The 19,148-nt window shown below is 36.7% G+C and overlaps 1 long non-coding RNA gene and 1 pseudogene across 1 annotated transcript in view; both read left to right on the top strand.

Moving 5' to 3' along the window:
• The window catches only part of Gm45942, a 99,444-nt gene extending 81,770 nt beyond the window's left edge, over nt 1-17,674 (top strand). Inside the window, exon 5 of the long non-coding RNA XR_865224.1 lies at nt 17,597-17,674. This is a non-coding gene — a long non-coding RNA (predicted gene, 45942). The remainder of the gene's footprint in view (nt 1-17,596) is intronic.
• On the top strand, nt 11,017-12,784 carry Gm5697 (predicted gene 5697; annotated as a pseudogene).
• Nucleotides 17,675-19,148: the final 1,474 nt, after the last annotated feature.

Here is a 19,148-nt window from a genome sequence, read left to right as displayed (position 1 = left end):
TCAAGAACATGCCATGCGTTCTCATCAGAACCTATGTCTTGCACTCTGTTTACATTGTTCTTCATTCAAATAACTACATGGTATCTATCCTTATTCCTTCTAGTTTCTGTTCATCCATTGTTTGAATGAAGTCCTTCTTGGCCATCCCAGAATTAATTTGAAGCCTATCCATGTCCCTCCAACCAATATTACAGTACAATCTTTATTCTTTCTTCCTGCTTTTTTTATATCTTCATACATTTTTAAGTTAAGTTAAATTATGTGTTTCATGTAATTATATTCTGACATTTTTCATATCTTCATACATTTTTAGGTTAAGTTAAATTATGTGTTTCATATAATTATATTTTAAGTATTTGTTCTAATTTCTCTTTAGCATTTTTTATTAGAAATTACTCTATACTTTTATCTTTTCATTGTTCACTTGCTCCATATTTCCCTTAATTGGGCTAAAGGTAAATAAAAGCCGAGGGTTTCAGCTGAATGATTCATATACAGTCCTTAGATTTCTGACTAAGTGCCTGGCAAAGAAATTAATATTCATTTCTTACTTAATCCTCACATGATAGTGAGGTAAATAGATACTATTCCCACTGATAAAAGAATAAGCTTAAGGTTATTAAACTTAAATTATTTGCTGTTATTCACACAACTAATGAGAACCACTGCTAAGACTGTAACTAGGAATTGTGAATTCACAAAAGGGTCTGTTCATTATGATGCTCTAGCAGCTGAGAACTCCATAGAATAATTCTGAAAAAGAAATAGTAACGCAATTTAAATGAAAATCTATTCTTAATTTAAAAAAAAAATAATAATCGACCGAGGAATAGGGTAGCTTGCAAAGTTTCAGGTAGATTTTCCAGTTTGGAAAAAAAAAATTGGTGGGTATTTAACAAAATAATCTGCCTTTTCTAGGACACATAACACCTTGAATTTTTTTTTATTACATCAAAAAGTGAAGGAAAAGAAAGGAATGATAGAAAGAGAGGGAAGACAGGAGTGAGGAAAGGAGGGAGGGAGAGAGAGGGGGGAGTGGTGGGAGGAAGTAAGGCCTGGTGATTAGTTCAGTGGTTTAAGGTTTTCCCTGTCAAACCTGACAACCTGAATTTGATCCTCACCACCAGTATGATGGAAGGGGAGAACAAATCCTACAAGTTGTCTTCCTACTTCCAATGTAATCAATGCGTATGGATGGAAACCGAAACACACACACAGGCACACACACACACACACACACACACACACACACACACACACACACACTCACTCTCAAACACAAATACAAATGCATGCATGCACATGCCTGAAGGACGGAGTCAGACAGAGGAATGCAATTCATGAAAGACTGAATAAAACACTGTTCAAGTCCTGCCCATTATAAAGTTTTAGGATGGTTAGTGCCTAGTCTGATTAGATGTTGTTATATACCATGTTTGGGTGATTTCATTGGAAACCTTCTCTTTCCCGAACAGAAATGGAGGAGCAAATAAACAGGAGAGGAGAGGTAGGAAAAGCTGAGAGGGATGGAAGGGGGTGGGACCGTGGTTAAGATGTATTGTTAGAGAAGAATAAAAATAAGTTTTGACTAAATATGCTTTCCTTCCTCCTTATATCCTAGTTGTCACAGCAAAGTTACCCAACTAAGGTGAAAACGTAGAGTTGTGATAGCAGAGAATGAGGCATTTTAACACATTTTTAAAGGAATCCGATGTGAGTTAAGAGGTGATAACCAATAGAAGAAGGCCAGAAGACACCTAGGATGCTTCAAGCAGGATGCTAATGAACTGTGAATGGTCCTGTGCTCACAATTCTAGTCCTTATGGAACGGATGGGATGAGCCATGGTCACAATAACACAGAGCTTGCTCGGTCCTCAGGACTGAGAAAATTGGGGAAGAACAGTAGGTCAGCAAAAGATGTAGCAAACTGTTTTATTGTTGTTTTTCCATTTTCTTCCATTTCTATTCCCTTCCTATAAATGCTTCTTTTGGAAGGTTGCTATTCCTTCTAACAGAGTAGCCAGTATCCTGCCTTTAGCTCTATAATTTTTATTTGTTTGATACATGAGATAAATAACCAAAATGTATAATAACCATTGTTTTTTGAATTGTCAGGAAAAATTTAAACCCCCTTTGGGTCTTTTTCATCTTTAAGAAATTTTCAGAAAAAAAAATCTAAGATGGATTGTCATAAAAACATTTAGAAATGGCATTTACCATGAAAGTGCATAAGGAAAGGGTCTGTTGGTGCTTAAAAAAGACTTAATTTCTATTTCATTTTATTTAAAATATAAACTTAAAAATACTGTATTTTCAAAAAGATTTCTGAAATAAACTAGTAGTTCCATTTTAGATCTTTTACACAATGAGGCATTTCAATGTTATATGCTGGGTTTAATTTTTATTACCTGTATTAAAAGTAAATAGTAATTCTCTCTCACATTATAAAATGTTTACTAATATCATTAAATACATATAGAACTAAAGATTCCATTAAAAGTAAGATCAGCTACTCCTATATTAGAAATAGACTCTATTAACCTTAATTAAAGGAATATTTTCAAAGCTTAGAGAATTTAAGGCTGAGCAATTTACATATCATTTTTTGCTTGCATTTTTTTGTGCTATTTTGGCATCTTGAGAAAAATCATTTCTCTATGCTCGTTTTTGATGTGATGATGAAAAATTCAATTTAATATTTTCCCATGGGCCATTTTTTATGAATTTTCTCTGTATATTTGATATACTGCAGTTTCATGGTTATGATCCATATTAAGAATTTAATTCTATTCCTTTGGTTGAAATCACTCATTACTCGTATGTGTGTAGGTTTTTGTCATCAAGGGTTTCTTGAAATTTTTCTTGCAAGTGGTGTTGTTCTACTACTTAAATTTGGTTTAGCTAGAAACACATTTCTACGCATTTACGCAATTACAGCACTTTGTGTGTTTCCACGTTAGTGGTGGTTCACCAGAAGCATCTGTAGAGGTGGGAAAGAATCAATGAGTCAGAGATAGGATACACTTAATACTCAGGATACCAGCACAGAAAAGAGTAGTGATTTAAAAGAGCAGTGGAGAGAGAGAGGGGGAGAGAGAGAGACTGAGACTGAGACAGGGAGAGAGACAGAGAGACAGAGAGTTACAGAGTTAGGTAACAGGTGAAGATAGAAGAAAACAGAGAATAAGAAGGAGCCAGAAGATTAAAACACGTTTCCAGAGTTGGTTTGAGGTCAAGCAAAACAATTCAGTAAGAAGCTGTAAGAATCCAAGATGAATCAGTCAAATGGGAAGATTAGATGGTCATGAGGCTAGAAGTTCCAAGCCTAGGGATAATTAGACCAGAGAAGGAAATGCTCTGGACTCAGCTCAAGCTATGTATTACCTCTAATCTTATCACACCATCTGAGGAAATAAAAGTGACATTTACAACAGACACATACACTGTGGTGAAACCTTCATCATTTACAATGACTAACACAAAAAGAGGCTTATTAGAAAAAATATCATGAACCATTTGGATCTGCCCTTTATCCACTATATCATTATCAACAGATATCTATTTAAATTATAAATAAAAATTGGTTTTACATCAGATTTAAAGATTGTTCCTTGGCAAGAATGTTTTGATCCATGAAATGTTAGTATTTGCAAATGAATTCTATTCCTGATCATTTTGTTCTGAATAGAGTATTGATGTATCTTGGCCTTTCTCCTAAAAACAACTATTGAACTTTTCCCTGTGTGGTTTTAATAATTAAAGAGAAAGGAATGGATGTCCTAATGACTGGTTGTAAGTAGGTTTGCTTCTGTAAATATTTCATGTAAGTCACATCATTTTCTACGTACGAAATAATAAGGGTGACTTAAAAATGACACTTAGATATAACAACTTGTACAATAACATACCTTTTAACTTTCGTAGAAATATGGAAAATAAAAACTTAAATAAATTCTGATTAAAACACCAAAATGAATGTAAAAGAATAAAATACTGAAGCATACAAAACTAACTCCAAACAATAACAATATTTAGAAATGAATTTATTTGAGAAAAAAAAATATATATATATATATATTGGCCAACACCAATTTTTGAACTTAAAGAAAGATAGGTTCGACATATTCACTTTGCCTATATAACATTCCCTGCATGAATATTAGTAAATTAAAGAGGAACAACTGAAATTGATACTGCACACAATATAATATAGAGAAGTACACTGTGACATATTTAAAGATACAATCCGAGAAGCTGTGCTTCCCACTCAGCACAAAAATGATGTTTCTGTTATTTAAGAATTGGACATTCTTAAAAGGTACTCAGCTCTTGAGCTAAACTGAAATAAAAATTTGGAAAAATCTCTACTATTAGCATGGCAGTCTACTCTGTATGACACAAGCTACCTAGACAGCTATTTTATTTCACTGTGATCTTAGACACTGTGATCTTAGACCTGAAAGATATGGTCTGAACCTTAGTGTCTTAGGCATATTTCACGGATTATTTTAGAATGTTTTATGTGGTTTGACTCTCAAGTTTGTTATGATAAGCATAATCCTCTGTTTGACTTTGACATGCAAACATGAGTAAACAATATTTATCTGTCTGTTCTTGAGTTTTGAGTGAATTCTTACTGGAGTCAACATTTACAAGGCATTTGTAAGATGCTTTCTTCTGAGCAGCCGACTCAGCACAGCAGTGAGTGTTTACCTAGGCCTTAGTAGAATCCAGAACAGAACCCATTTTGGTTCCCCTTTGGTGATCCACCAGCTTTAGCTGGTTATTGTATTTTTTTAGTAATAATAGTCTAAGAAGAGTTCTTTGAAAAACACAAGTAAAGTATGCAAATTGGGTGTGTCACTGACTTCATTATCATTCATTAACACCTCAGCAGGGATGGTTTTGTCACATTAATTAGATTCATTGAGTTGGGCTCTAAGGGAACAAGATTAAGTGCAGTTATATATTGAAATGAAAAAAAAAAAAAACTGGACAGCATGGTAACAGGGATCCCAAAGAATTTAAATAAAAATGTCTTTTTATATAAAAACTACATAGCTATGTGTCTGTTAAAATACAAATAGCAAAAATCTTTTGAGAATTTAGAAGTAATATAGAAAGAGCAATTATAACTCTTCTGAGCAAGTTTGAACCTGAAAATGGTAATCATCTTCTAGGGAGCAGTCCAGACTATTCTTACTAAAGAAAACATTTAAATCTTTATCTCTGAAAATAATAATTCTCAGCACAAAAACAGCAGAAGACTAAAATGTGACTTTTAAATTTGATCTTACTACTTATAAAGTAGGCATTTAAGAAATATTAGATTTGAACAATATTCTTTATAGACAGTGTTCACACAGCAGTGTTTCTGTATACGTGAATATCTATTTAGATTTCCAAAAATATATTGCAATGTTTCCCATTCCATTTTTAAACCAATATCATAGCTTTAGATATACGTAAATAAATTGTTCATCAACCCACTAGAAGATACCAGCCACAATATTCAACTCTTATTTGTCTCTTATTTCTTGACCTTATTGTCTATTTTTACAATTGAATTAATTTCTATCATCCCTACTCTGCTCCCAGTCCTTCCCTCCCTTTCCCCTCCCCACCCCTCTTTTCTTTCTATTGAGAAAAAGGGAAACCTCTCATGGATATGCCTTGGTGAAATGCATGGACATTTTTTTCTATGCCTTATCTACACATTTCCTTATGAATATAAGGTTTCTATAATCTGAAACAATTCTACTTCATTTCTTCTTTGTTAAAGTACTAATTTATTTCTGTACAAAATCTTCAGTGTTTTTAAGAAGATATTTTAAACTCTAAACAGATTGCGCTTTAGGAAATTCAGGTTGCAGTAAAATTAGGCACATCTTCTTCTCTTGAGGCTACATAAAGTACTCCAATGAGAGGAAAGAGATTCAAAGGCAGGTCACAGTCAGAAACTCCCCCTGCTTCTGCTATTATGAATCCCACAAGAAGATCAAGCAGAACAATTATACATGTGCAGAGGCCTAAGTCAGTCTCATTCATGCTTTCTGGGTTTTGTTTCAGTTTCTGAAAACACAGTTTTTAAATTATTTCCCAGTAAATATATTATTGGCTTAATAAATGGAAAAAAAAAACTAAATATGGAAGAAGAGAAAGGTTATTGTACACACATGGGAGAGAAAAACCAGAGGCAGGAGCATATGGGAGAGTCCAGAGTGGTCAGAGCTCTACCATGTGGGTGGCAGGGGTGGGTGGGTGGCAGGGGTGGGTGGGTGGCAGGGGTGGGTGGGTGGCAGGGGTGGGTGGGTGGGGTGGTAGGCAGGGGATGAATCAGGTGCAAAAGCCAGAAGGCCTAAAGGTATAAAGAGAACAGATAACCAAAATGGTTGGATTATATAAGGAAGATCCCTGGCTTTCAGACACCATAGTAGGAAGCAGTTACTAAAGCCAGGAGGATCCTATAACAGGTAAGGGCTGAGGGATGGCGGCTAGTGTTCACTTTGATAAATTACAAAGGCACCTTAGCCATTTCCCAGCTTGAAACCAAACACTTTCAACTCTCTCCAAATCAAAAATATTTCTTTAGTAAGAACAATAAGAACAAAACAGATTTTATATTATCACCTGCACCTCCCTTTTTTTCTATGAAATAGTGCTTAAATATGTTTACATCCATGACCCTACACACCCCAAAGCCTTTGTCAAACCTGGACTGAAATCTTTGCTGCACCATATCGCTTAACCATTTTCCCAAATCCAGGTACCAAGGCAGCTGTACCTAGCTCATCTGAAAACTTCCTCTACTGAAAACTTAGTCATTTTATATTTTCTGTTGAATTGCAAAGCTCTGAAGAAGACAACTTTTAGAAGGGACATGTTGAGCCCCACTCCCTCAGAGTGACTCTTCTGTTTAGCTGTCTGCTGCATGTAGTTCTCTTCCAGAAGAGTGCAGTGGGAATGGTAGGATGCCAATTTTAAGGCAGAATACATTGAATTTTCTTTGTTGGCATTCATTCCCCCTCATGTTTTTCACACTGGAAAAGAGAACTATTGTGCTGTAGGATGTACACTGCAGAAACCATCTGTGAAGGAATTAGATGAGCAGCCAAGGCTGGGGTCTGGAAATATATGAGGTTATGAATCCAGTGAATTTGTGTTAGAGTTTTGCCCATCTGAGCTTTGAAATGATTGAATTTTGTAAAGGATTCTTAGATGAGAGCGCTAGGTAATTTGGACCTAGATTTCTGAGTTACATAAGCTACTAAGTACAATAAGGTATGCTTTGAACTGATGAGTTTAAACACTTTGTTAAGCAACAACAACAAACAACATAAACAAAATATTGATTAATTCAGGGAGATAGTGAAATGGAGAGAGTACTAAAGAAAGAAAAGAAAGAGCGAGGAGCAAAGGAAAGGAAGGAGAGAAGGCAGCAAAAAATGAAAGCAGAAAGAAGTTAAAGAACTCTAAAAGATGAGAGGTTTAAACTCAAGAGAAGCTAGGATAGCTTCAGGAAAGAAAATAAGAAAGCAATGGAAAAATCTGATTCATGTGAAATGAAAGGAAAGTGCTTTGTGCAAACAACAGTCCTAGTGTGTGAAATCCTAGGAAATGAATTCTGTTTGCTCTTTGAACACTGGGTTGTGGGTAAATTTTTTCTTTTTCTTTTTCTTTCTTTTTTTTTTTTTTTGACTCTTAAAATTAAATTTTTGGAAAATAAAGGGAAAGAGTCAGATACTTGTTGCAAAGCTGAAGGAAAAAAATACTTAACATGAAGGACATGGAGGGACAGCTATAAAGACAACGAGAACATGAAAATATCCCTGGGAAACATGAATGAAGTAGAAATAAGGGTTATTTTTTCATCTCTTTTTGACTAATATAGGATGTGAGCAAAACCACACAAAGGACTAGGTTCATGATTCTAGATGGCTAACACTAATATAGCACAGTCTCAGGTTTGAGAGCATTAATAAGCTTTAACTATTTAATAGACAATTGAGATTTAAATACATTTCATTGGGAAAAAAACCCTTAGAAGTTGAAAGACATCCAGGAGAGAATATTTAATTTGGTCTAACAGTACAGAAAAAAACACGGATCTGTTATATTTATCTTATTTAGTAGAATCATTATGATGGCATTTCAGTATTGTACATTAAATATGAACCTAGTTAGGTAAATTATAAAGCTGAATTTATGATAAATACATTTTAATTATTGTCAACAAACAAGTAAGCTAGAAATTACAAGTATTTTCAACCAAAGGGCTTTAATGCGGATCTGATTAAACAAGTGATGGACAAGCTTGTCACTATCCATATTAACTAGAAATGAGGAAACAAAAGATTTAGCACATGCAAGGGTCTAGCATCAACAGACAGAAACCACTGTCTTATGAAGATGTGTGGACCAACCACAACATCAAGAAAAAAGCATTTCATTAAAAATGAAGCCACACAGATGCTGGACACTTCTCATTTCACAAACAGAAGTATCATCTGTTGCCTCTATTTGCCCTTCATCCCCTAAGCCAAGTTAGAAAAAGGTGACAGATCTGTTTGGAAACACAAGTTTTAAACAGTTGTCTGACTCAGCAGGGCAAAAGATGCACAGCAAACAGATCCAACTCACAAAGGTTAGGCATAGGCTATGTCCAAAACAAGCAAACAAGCAAATAGACAAACAAACAAATAAAAGGATAGCCATTAAATAATTGAAATTAGAGTAAGCCTAGAAATTAACAACAAAAATAAAATTGACACCATATAGATTTTCCTACTAGTCTCATTTACACATATAATTAGTTTTAAAGACCCTCAGAATGCCAATGCAATGAAAATTACTTGGAACACTCATTTAATTCTATGTAATTGTTTAAGATCCCATGCTACCACAATATCCACGATATTTAAAAACATTTTGAGCCGGGCGTGGTGGCGCACACCTTTGATCCCAGCACTTGGGAGGCAGAGGCAGGCAGATTTCTGAGTTCGAGGCCAGCGTGGTCTACAGAGTGAGTTCCAGGACAGCCAGGGCTATACAGAGAAACCCTGTCTGGAAAAACCAAAAAAAAAAAAAAAAAAAAAAAAAAAAAAGATACAGAGTAAAAGCATGTTCAAACACCAACATTCCTTTAGAAAAACATTGAAGTTATAAACTGTGTTGGTCAATCATCCTTCCTTTCCTAAGTACATCAAAAACAGGAAAATTACATCAAATTTGGAGATTTTAGCTTTAAGAGTGGTGAAGGTATAAAATGTATACCACACACTAACCATTCTAAATAGTTTTCTAGGGAATAGCTAATTACTAGTATGTTTGAGATTTGAGCTCTCACCACAATCAGGTCTGATAAGAAGAGGTACAAAAGTAACTTCTAACCTCACAGGCATATCTTTATCTTCTCTACTCATTTGTAAGGTTTTTAAAACATTGATTTCATTAGATATGTGTTTGTGTCAGTGTCTGTGTGAGTATGCCACATGTGTTCCTCTCCATGAAAGCAAGAAGAGGAAGTGGGATTTGCAAAGTTGTATTTATGTGAAGTTGTGAGCTACTGACGTGACTGGTTGTAATCAAACTCAAATCCTCTAGAAAAATCAGCAAGCATTCCTAATTGCTGAGACATTTCCCTGACCCTACTATGTTTAACTAATTAGTTAATTAATTCATTTTTAAATTTTCTTTTCTTAGTATTGAGGTCAAAATAAGCATTATAACCCAAGCATTGCCACATTTGATATATACTCTCACATTCAAAAAAAGTAAACTCATGTGATTTTTAAAATCATATGATATAGATAAATTTATATGTATTTTTATCTTTAACATGCAACCAAACTAATAGTGACTCATCCATGTTTTTGTTTCCTCTAAATTATTCATTTAGGCAATTTATTTTTTTATTTTAAAATTTATCTCTCTATGGAAGACAGCATGAAACTCATTTAAATAGAATTAGCTTATTAAATAATGGCATTGCATGTAATAGTTTCCTTGAATAATAGGAAACTATTTAAACAGGAAGCCAAACAAATCCATATAGCTTTAGGAAGTCCCTGAAACTGGTCAGATTCATTAGGCCTCTATCTTACAGAATAGCAAGTAAAGGTTGAGATTCCTCTTCAGAGAAAGCAGAGCAAAGCTGTAAAGGAAACTTTTAGACAAGTAAAACTTCAAAAAAGACTCCTAGACAAGAGAAGCTGTCTGGAAGAAGCAGAAACTAATACAACTGTCTGGAAGAGGTTTAGACCAGCTGCAACTGATTGGGGTACATTTGGTGATGCAGCAGTCTAGATGTCTTTGTGTCCCTTTTACTCCTATAAGTAGCCACTTACCAGTATTCCTATAAGTAACTTCAATATAAGTCAGTGGGTCACCAAGTTGGGCTTTCAGGTTATCTGCACATTGGGCTGTTGTGGGTTCTTTATCTGGGATAGTAGCAAATATTCATCAATTCAGAAAAAGTCACACAACAGGCGTGGGTTTTATTTTCCTTCTCTTTAATAGACACAGTGAGAGGCTTCAAATTAATGGTTGATGTACTATAATCTTCAGAATGAATGAGAATTCGTATGTGGATTTATTATGAAAGAAAAATTCAGCTATTGGAGAAGATAGTATTTGAAAAAACAAACAAACAAACAAACAAAAACCAGAGGTTTCACTAAATAGGCTACTACCTTATTTATTCTGGGAAGTTTTCTTTTTAAGCCTTTGGACTTCCTACTTTTGACCTGACACCTGCCAACATAGGTTTGATTTAATCTTTTTTTTGTTTGTTTGTTTCAAAATTGATAGTTATCAACAATTCTATCCAAAGCATTTAAAATCATTAACCAGTGAGTACTTTGTGTCAATAGGTTATCATGGTACCTTTGTACCAGGTAGGTGTCCATTTGAAAGACCAAACAGTTCTGTTCTTGTGTTCACTGAATTGACTGGAAAAATACTCAGTCCAGGAGGAAAGAAATTAAATCTTTTCCAGTTAGAAGTGATATCCTTGACAGACCCCTGGTGTAGGACGCCGTGCGTCTCCCAGGAGTTGGCGATGTTGGTGGTGGCCATGGCCGACTTGGAAGGACACGATGACTTCGGCGAGTAAGGCAGTTGAGTTGCAGGTCCAGGTGAAGCACAACGCAGAGGAGCTTCAGGACTTCATGAGGGACTTGGAGCACCGGGAGAAGGACATGAAGGAGAAGGACCTGGAGCTGAGAAGTCAGGGTGGCGTTGCTGAGGAGAATTTACCTCCTATTCGAAATGGGAATTTTAGAAAGAAGAAGAAGAGTAAATAAAGCTAAAGAGTCTTCCAGAAAAACCAAAGAAGAAAACACGAAAAACAGAATAAAATCTTATGACTATGATGCCTGGGCAAAACTTGATGTAGACAGGATCCTCGAGGAGCCTGACAAAGAAGACAGCAACCATGATTCTCTGTCCCAGGAGTCAGAGTCGGATGAAGATGGCATTCCTGTGGATTCCCAGAAGGCCCTTGTTCTAAAAGAAAAGGGCAATAAGTACTTCAAGCAAGGAAAATACAATGAAGCCATTGAATGCTACACGAAAGGCATGGATGCTGTCCCCTATAATCCCGTGCTGCCAACAAATAGAGTCTCAGCTTACTTCAGATTGAAAAAGTTTGCTGTTGCTGAGTCTGACTGTAACTTGGCAATTGCCTTGAGCAGGCCTTACACCAAGGCTTACACTAGACGAGGTGCAGCTCGGTTTGCTCTGCAGAAGTTAGAGGACGCCAGAAAAGATTATGAGAATGTGTTAGATCTGGAGATAGATAACTTTGAAGCAACAAATGAACTCAGGAAAATTAATCAGGCTTTAACATCCAAGGAAAACTCCGGTCCTAAAAAAGCTGCTGCTGCCGAGAGTAAGCCAGCTGCAGGAGAGAAAAAAACCAACGGGCGATCAGCATGGCAGGCAGAAGGCCATTGTGGAGAAAGACCTGGGCAACGGAGTTTTCAAAGAGAGGAAATACGAGCAAGCAATTGAATGCTATACCCGCGGGATAGCAGCAGACCGCACCAACACCCTGCCCCCAGATAACAGAGCGATGGCCTATCTTAAGATTCAGAGATATGAAGAAGCTGAAAGAGACCTGCACACAAGCTATCGTACTAGATGGCTCATACTCAAAAAGCGTTTGCCACAAGAGGAACCGCAAGGACATTTTTGGGAAAGATCAACGAGGCCAAGCAAGATTTTGAAACTGTTTTACTTCTGGAACCTGGAAATAAACAAGCGGCAACCGAGCTTTCCAGAATCAAAAGGAACTAATTGAGAAAGGCCGTTGGGATGATGTCTTCCTTGACTCCACACAGAGACACAATGTGGTGAAAGCTGTGGATAAGCCTCCTTCTCCTCAGGGATCACCTAAAGCACTCAAGAAGGTTTTTATTGAAGAAACTGGCAATTTGATAGAGACTGTTGATGCACCAGATAGTTCTGCCACTGTCCCCAAGAGTGATCGAGCAATGGCGGCCGTGGGCCCTGGAAGCAAGAAGAATTCAAGCCAGGGCGTCTCTCGCCTGCAGGGGATAGGCCCAGAGCTAAAGTGTTGAAAATAGAAGCAATCAATGACGCTTCAGCCCCACAAGCACGGGTGGAGGTGAAGCAGGATGCGCGTCAGCCTGTGAGTGAGAAGGCCTCCATGAGGGCAAAGCAGACGCTGCTGTTCTGCCTCCAATTCCTGCCAACTCCTTCCAGCTGGAGTCTGATTTTAGACAGTTGAGAAGTTCCCCAGAGATGCTGTATTAGAACCTAGTGGGGAAACCCCCACTCAATTCCCCGATTCGGCGTGCACCCAAAAAAATCACGAAGAACCATCTTGATGTAATTACATGAGTTCGTTTAATTACAGAGCTCCAGATCAACATGCATCCCACACAGGAGATAACAGATGTCGGCCTCGAGGCTTGAAAGCTAGGGGTTTTTATGGGGTAAGGGGCTTAGGGGTGTGGAATTCAGCATAGCGACACACTATTGGCTTATTCAAACATCAGCAGAAAGATTACATGTACGTGCAGGGTGTCAGAGTTCTGTGAGTTATTGACTCAGTTCAGATAGCCCTGTTATGTCTTCACATTGTTCTTTATCTTATGGTCAAGCTGTTCCCAGGAATGTTTTAACTATGGGGCATACCCAGGTTTGTTTTTTCTTTTTTTCTCAGCCCCAGGCAGCCTCTAGCTCACAAACAACCAACAATTTCTGAGTACTTTATATGACTTACAGGTCTTGAAATTTCATCTTTCTTTCAGCTGTATCAGTATGTAAAGAAAATTGAACCATCTTTGTAACCGAAGTTGTTTCAGAAAAACCTAGATCCAGATGTATTCAATCAAATCATTAAAATTTTACACGACTTTTACATTCAGAGGGAAAAGCCAACTCTCATCTTTGAAGTCTTAGAACAACTTTCTCAGCTGAGAAGGTTTGACATGGCAGTGATGTTTATGTCAGGACCTGAGAGAAAGCTTACAAATGTATTATTCAATCACTTAGAAAAATCAGACCTGAAGGAAGATTCTGTTGAAGAACTCAAGAAAAGATACGGCGGCTGACCTCCATGATTGGACATTGCAGCTTCTGTGTACATTATTTTCCTTACTGAAATCAAGTGTTTGACTTTTTACAAAAGTGAAAACTTACCTGAGAGGAGTTTCCTCTCTCTGGATGGCAGTGTTCTGTGGCCTAACTAATGAGAGATGCTTCAAATAAACTAAGTTTTTGTGAGTTATAGATACAAAAAAAAAAAAAGAAGTGATATCATCACAAGGAATGACTTAGTGTTACACTACTGAGAGGCATAAAGAGGAGTCAGAAACTCATAGCATCTCCTAGGCCACCATATAGAACCATGGATATTTGTTCCATGGTTCAATTACAAGTGGATATGGGTGCTGCAAACTGAATCTGGGTCCTCTGCAAGTGAAAGAAGAACCCGTAACTGAAGAGATGGTTCTCCAGCACTTTGTTTATGGGTTTTTTTCTTACTAAAGTATCTTATTGATTTTGATATGATGAAAATTAAACCTAATTTAAGAAATATAATGAAACTTATTATAAACCTATAATTAGAAACATCTAGAATAATTTCTATTGAATTGTAGATGACTTATTCAAACATTACCCATCAAGACATAAAGTAATATTTTCATCAACCACTACTTTTGCCATGTATTGTGTATACGAAATGACTTTGTTTTAAAAATACAATCATGGTAAATATAACAAATAACAAATTCAGAGAATAAATAATACATCAGTGAATTGCTCCCATAAGATTATCATTAGTAATTCAGCCCTTATCATCTGTCCATCCAACTACCGAGCTAGTTCTCAGCTCACAGAAAATGCCCTTGTGGAGGCATGATAAGCACATCATTGTGCTCCAAGATTTATTTTTCTAATGAAGGTAACTCTCTGTGGGCATGAGAAAACTATTAGAGAATCCTATATTGAAGAATTTTCATTAAAATGTCTAGTTATTACTTCTTCAAGTTTCCAAGTTTACCAAATGTGGAAACCAAGAAATTATTATAATCTGGAAGAGTATAAGTAGGCAGACTGACTGGATGAAAATGAAAATGTAGAAAAGCTATCTGCGGGAGACATCTTGGATCCTGTACTCCACTGAGACTAGTCTGGCATGACTCTAACTAAGGAAGTGAAAGATCTGTATGATAAGAACTTCAAGTCTCTGAAGAAAGAAATTAAAGAAGATCTCAGAAGATGGAATGATCTCCCATGCTCATGGATTGGCAGGATCAATATAGTAAAAAAGGCTATCTTGCCAAAAGCAATCTACAGATTCAATGCAATCCACATCAAAATTCCAACTCAATTCTTCAACGAATTAGAAAGGGAAATCTGCAAATTCATCTGGAATAACAAAAAACCTAGGATAGCAAAAACTCTTCTCAAGGATAAAAGAACCTCTGGTGGAATCACCGTGCCTGACCTAAAGCTGTACTACAGAGCAATTGTGATAAAAACTGCATGGTACTGGTACAACAACAGACAAGTAGAGCAATGGAATAGAATTGAAGACAAAGAAATGAACCCACAAACCTATGGTCACTTGATCTTTGACAAGGGAGCAAAGACCATCCAGTGGAAAAAAGACAGCATTTTCAACAAATGGTGCTGGCACAAATGGTGGTCATCATGTAGAAGAATTCGAATTGATCTATTCCTATCTACTTGTACTAAGTCAAATCTAAGTTGATTAACGAAGTCCATATAAAACCAGAGACACTGAAACTTATAGAGAAGAAATTAGGTTAAAGCCTCGAGGATAGGGGTACAGGGGAAAAATTCCTGAATAGAACAACAATGGCTTGTGCTGTAAGATCAAGAATCGACAAATGGGACCTCAGAAAATTGCAAAGCTTCAGCAAGGCAAAAAAAAAACAAAAAAAAACAAAAAAAAAAACAAAAAAAACAAAACACTGTCAATAAGACAAAAAGGCCACCAACAGATTGAGAAAGGATCTTTAGGTATCCTAAATCAGATAGGGGACTAATATCCAATGTATATAAAGAACTCAAAAGGTGGACTCCAGAAATTCAAATAACCCCATTCAAAATGGGCCTCAGAGCTAAACAAAGAATTCTGACCTGAGGAATACCGAATGGCTGACAAGCACTTGAAAAAATGTTCAACATCCTTAATCATCAGGAAAATGCAAATCCAAACAACCCTGAGATTCCATTTCACACCAGTCAGAATCGCTAAGATCAAAAATTCAGGTGACAGCAGATGCTGGCAAGGATGTGGAGAAAGAGGAACACTCCTTCATTGTAGGTGGGATTGCAAGCTTGTACAACCACTCTGGAAATCAGTCTGGTGGTTCCTCAGAAAATTGGACATAGTACTACTGGAGGATCCCATAATACCTCTACTGGGCATATATCCAGAAGATGTTCCAACCGGTAAGAAGGACACATGCTCCACTATGTTCATAGCAGCCTTATTTATAATAGCCAGAAGCTGGAAAGAACACAGATGCCCCTCAACAGAGGAATGGATACAGAAAATGTGGTACGTGTACACAATGGAGTACTACTCAGTTATTAAAAATGAATTTATGAAATTCCTAGGCAAATGGATGGACCTGGAGGTCAACATCCTGAGTGAGGTAACCCAATCACAAAAGAACTCACACAATATGTACTCACTGATAAGTGGATATTAGCCCAGAAACTTAGAATACCCAAGATACAAGATACAATGTGCTAAATACATGAAACTCAAGAAGAAGGAAGACCAAAGTGTGGACACTTTACCCCTTCTTAGAATTGGGAACAAAACACCCATGGAAGGAGTTACAGAGACACAGTTTGGAGCTGAGATGAAGGATGGACTATCTAGAGACTGATATATCTGCAAATCCATCCCATAATCGGCCTCCAAACGCTGACACCATTACATACACCAGCAAGATTTTGCTGAAAGGAGCTAGATATAGCTGTCTCTTGTGAGATTATGCCAGGGCCTAGCAAAAAGTGGATGCTCACAGTCAGCTATTGGATGGATCACAAGGCTCCCAATGGAGGAGCTGGAGAAAGTAACCAAGGAGCTAAAGGGATCTGCAACCATATAGGTGGAACAACAATATGAACTAACCAGTACCCCCAGACTTGTGTCTCTAGCTGCATATGTGTCAGAAAATGGCCTAGTTGGCCATCAGTGGAAAGAGAGCCCCATTGGTCGTGCAAACTTTATCTGCCTCAGTACAGGGGAATGCCAGGGCCAAGAAGTGAGAGTGGGTGGGTGGGGGAGTGGGTTGGGTAGCGTGTGGGGGACTTTTGGGATAGCAGTGGAAATGTATATGAAATAAATACCTAGTTAAAAAAAAAAAAGAAAGAAAAGCAAAAAAAAATGTAGAAAAGCATAAAAGTAATGTGTATATTCATAGAGATAGTAACATATGCACATTTGTTACTAAGAATATCAATATTGACTTTTCAACAATTATAGAGAAAATTAGGGCAGGAAAATGTAAGCATGGTGTTTGAGAGACCACTTGCAACCTTCGTACCTTTTAGTTAATCTGTGAAACAAAAAAGTTTATTTTTATTATACTATTTAACAACATAAATTATAAGAAGTGCTGATTTGTAATGTGACATTTTCAGACCTGCATAAATTGTGCACAAAAAACAATTTTAGTAAATGTGCAGGTTATTAACATCCATTTGAACTCTGTGAAACATATGTAACCTCCCATGAAATATAGCTATATTTAGATAATGAATCTATTTAAAATATAAGTATGTTTAAAATATAATATTTGTCAACACAGACACCACCCCCTCACCAGTGCTAAATACACAACTACATTGTAAATCTCCATATGGCCCTGGAATCAGCCATCTCATTGGTTGCTCTGCTTTCTTTACCCATATCTGAGGCATTCTGGTCTCCCAGCCTCCTATCATGTATCTAAGTGTAAACATACTGCCCTTTATAGCATACTGACTAATAAACTAAAACAGACAACTGTGGTAACATTCTTGCTAAGGAATTAGAAATGGTTCTTAATGATATTTTCCTTTTTCTTCACATTTTAGACTGTCAACTAAGGGTTATCATCCTATTCCATGGAGTCTTTTATGAATTCTCCAAGAACTTGTAGCCACAGATGCCTTCCAAACCTAGGTCTACTGAGATTCTACAATTTTCAGCTAATTTAGGTATCTGTTTTCTGCTCTAACAGATGGATTTAATTACCAACTTAGGGAATGAAATGAAAATCTTTCTTTAGATCTATCTTTAGAATAAAGCCGTACTGTAGATCATTTTTTACAACTGTTTCCAACAGTTTTATCATGCAGAAATATTATTTGGTCTTAGATATCTTCTGAAACCAGACTACACACTATCTTTATATTTACACTCTTACCTTGCCAACTACCTAGGACTGGTTAAGTTGTGGGTCTTGAAATATACCTAAAACAGCCACTTGACTGAACCACCACAATACCTAGGAGACACTTTCAATATTTGTCCTTATGTCCTCAGACAAACTTACTTCTCACTACTCATCAAGGAAACTTTGCTGTGCAATAGACAGAAACCATTAGAGAAAAAGTTTCCCAATCAAAATGCAATTTTGTAGATGTCGGTCTCAACTGATTCATCCACAACACAACTTGTATACCCAAGGCTTAAGAATCATTGCATACACTAGCAAGATTTTATTGAAAGGACCCAGATGTAGCTGTCTCTTGTGAGACTATGCCAGGGCCTAGCAAACACAGAAGTGGATGCTCACAGTCAGCTATTGGATGGATCACAGGGCTCCCAATGGAGGAGCTAGAGAAAGTACCCAAGGAGCTAAAGGGATCTGCAACCCTATAGGTGGAACAACATTATGAACTAACCAGTACCCCGGAGCTCTTGACTCTAGCTGCATATGTATCAAAAGATGGCCTAGTCGGCCATCACTGGAAAGAGAGGCCCATTGGACACGCAAACTGTATATGCCCCAATACAGGGGAATGCCAGGGCCAAAAAAAAAAATGGGAATGAGTGGGTAAGGAAGTGGGGGGGAGGGTATGGGGGACTTTGGGATAGCATTGGAAATGTAATTGAGGAAAATATGTAAAAAAAATAAATAAAAAAAAAACCTTGAAAAAGTCAAAAAAAAAAAAAAAAAGAATAATTGCAGAAAATGGAGTAGAAAGACTGTAAACTCAAAGGATCAGGGAGTTTGCTATGTGATTGCGTGTCCTGGAATTTTCAGAAGCAACACTCATAAAGTCTGAGTATAATCGATTATGACTGCCTAAACATTATGTAAGCAAAGAGGTACTAATAGATATACTAATGTGCAGCAGGGAAAAATCTCAGGATTCCTGTATCCAAAACAAAAAACTGCAGGCCAATAAGTCGCTGAGAGCCAGAGAAATCAGTCTTTCCTAGGGAGGGGCTCAATAATTGGTAATGTAATATCAAAATGGCCATCTTTAAAAGCATATATAGATAAGAGACATTATATTAACTGAGTGTCGTAATTGTATATAATACATACATATAAATACATATATATATATATATATATATATATATATATATATATATATTAAAGAAATAAAGAAAAGCAGCAATTAAAGAAAAAAA

The sequence above is a fragment of the Mus musculus genome, chromosome 1 (assembly GCF_000001635.26).
Source record: "Mus musculus strain C57BL/6J chromosome 1, GRCm38.p6 C57BL/6J".
Classification (NCBI taxonomy): Eukaryota; Metazoa; Chordata; class Mammalia; order Rodentia; family Muridae; genus Mus; species Mus musculus.
This window is presented reverse-complemented; position numbering and strand designations above follow the sequence as displayed.